This window comes from Amphimedon queenslandica, unplaced genomic scaffold, assembly GCF_000090795.2.
Source record: "Amphimedon queenslandica unplaced genomic scaffold, v1.1 AMPQUscaffold_13348, whole genome shotgun sequence".
Classification (NCBI taxonomy): Eukaryota; Metazoa; Porifera; class Demospongiae; order Haplosclerida; family Niphatidae; genus Amphimedon; species Amphimedon queenslandica.
The window spans coordinates 170,340-172,467 of record NW_003546416.1 but is presented as its reverse complement, the minus strand read 5'-3'; the positions used below and the strand labels follow the sequence as shown (position 1 = coordinate 172,467).

At 33.6% G+C, this 2,128-nt stretch overlaps 1 long non-coding RNA gene across 2 annotated transcripts in view; it reads right to left on the bottom strand.

Moving 5' to 3' along the window:
* LOC109582880 (uncharacterized) overlaps positions 1-2,128 on the bottom strand; it is a 2,774-nt gene extending 646 nt beyond the window's left edge. The window contains exons 1-2 of one of the 2 annotated variants that reach the window (XR_002185259.1): positions 2,099-2,128; positions 1,989-2,047 (exon numbers count right to left, since the gene is read on the bottom strand). This is a non-coding gene — a long non-coding RNA (uncharacterized LOC109582880). Of the gene's footprint in view, positions 1-1,988; positions 2,048-2,078 lie in introns of both variants that reach the window. The other variant, XR_002185258.1, reaches the window with a different exon arrangement.

The window sequence follows — 2,128 nt, the reverse complement described above, 5'->3', positions numbered from 1 at the left end:
ATTTATAGCCCTTGAAAAAAAGTGCCCTACAGTACACAAATGTACAACTACAAATAATGTGACCCATAATGTATTAATACAAACAGTCAAACACACATACACACATGTACCACTACAGACATAATACAAGAGCATGTACATGTATACAATTTATGTAGTACTTCATATAATGTATACATGTACCGTATTTCCTTAAATAAAAGCCCGGGCGTCTATTTCCTAAAATGATACTTGGACCTCCAAAAAATATATAAAAATAAAAAAAACTTTGGCCCAGAGCGGGATTCAAACCCGTGGCCTCAAGCTTTTGACTTCTGGAACTTCAGGCATTGCCCACTAGACTACTGAGTCACTCCTAGGCTGGTGTTGCGTATTTATAGTTTAATTCTATTGCTACCCCGGCGTTTATTCGAATACGGCTTCTATTTAAGGAAATACGGTACATGTATATGTATATGTATATGTACATAGAATACATATATATACTATATCCCAGTTCAGTTTGGGACGGAAGTGGAAGCAGTTGCGTGGAATTTGAAAAATGTAGCTACGTCACAAAAATGACGTATTTTAAGTATTTTAATGATATTCATAGAAGAATGGCGGCTGTGTTGTTTCACTCTTAAAACAGTCTTGCTGCTGCTGATAAGCAGTACAACAGCTACTGGAGTCAACTAGTCTTCATAAAGGCCATCATTATCAGAAGATCTTGCTCTGTTAGCTTTTTAAAACAAGAATTAACAGTTTGGCGCTCGACCACATGTGCTTATGTAAACTATGACGTAGATAAACTGTCATAAAACGTCATTTTGGTATGCCATTGGGTTTATAGGGAGAACCCGGTTCTCAGGGTTCCCAAGAGCTGAGAGACCCAAGATTTCACAGATTTTGATGGACTTTGGCGACTAAGAACCTGTGAAAGTTTCATCCTTATCCCACATTCCTATAAAAAGTTATTTCAGTTTTTCTTGTCCCAAACTCAACTGGGATATAGTATAGAATATGTACATAGTATAAAGAAATAAACAATTTTGTGATTTGATTCTTAAAATAAGAACTATATAGTGAGTACTATATTATCTCTCTCTCTCTTTTGGTAATAAACCATACAATAATAATTAGATTATTAATTCATAATAAAGAGAGTATGCTTAATGATATTCATAGTCATTAATTGTTTTGTATTATATGTGTGAGGTAAATTGGCGGACTGCCATAACCAGCAGCTGCTACTACAAGTTACAACAAACAAATTGATTTATAATTACTGCTATGGAAGCATAAAAACATCAATATGTATCAGAAAATGTAATAAAAAATGGGGGTGATTTTTTAGTCATTTTTTGGAAAAACCATGGGCTATAGCCTTGGGCATTTTTTGAAAATTGGCCTGTTTTTTTAAATGGTCATACATTGTAACTCGAAAATTTCTTATCGGAATCACCTCAAACTTTCTACACAGCACAAGGACGTCAATATGTATTAGAAAATGTAATAAAAATTGGTGGTCATTTTTTAGTCATTTTTCGGAAAAAACCATGTGCTATAGCCTTGGGTATTTTTCGAAAATTGGCCCGTTTTTTAAAATGGTCATAACTCGAAAATTTCTTATCGGAATCACCTCAAACTTTCTACACAGCACAAGGACGTCAATATGTATTAGAAAATGTAATAAAAATTGGTGGTCATTTTTTAGTCATTTTTCGGAAAAAACCATGTGCTATAGCCTTGGGTATTTTTCGAAAATTGGCCCGTTTTTTAAAATGGTCATAACTCGAAAATTTCTTATCGGAATCACCTCAAACTTGCTACACAGCATAAGGACGTCAATATGTATTAGAAAATGTAATAAAAATTGGTGGTCATTTTTTAGTCATTTTTCGGAAAAAACCATGTGCTATAGCCTTGGGTATTTTTCAAAAATTGGCCCATTTCTAAACTCAAAATAAATCAGTGTCAATATAATGTATCATAAAATAGCTACATACACTTTGGTTTGGTCTTTGCTCTCTTCCTCTAACATTTCTTCTTCTGATTCCTCTTCCTTCTAAAAAATAAAATAATAAAAAATAACTCACACACTCTCTCAATACTCCACCTCTTCTTCTAACTTTGGTCTTTTTGCACT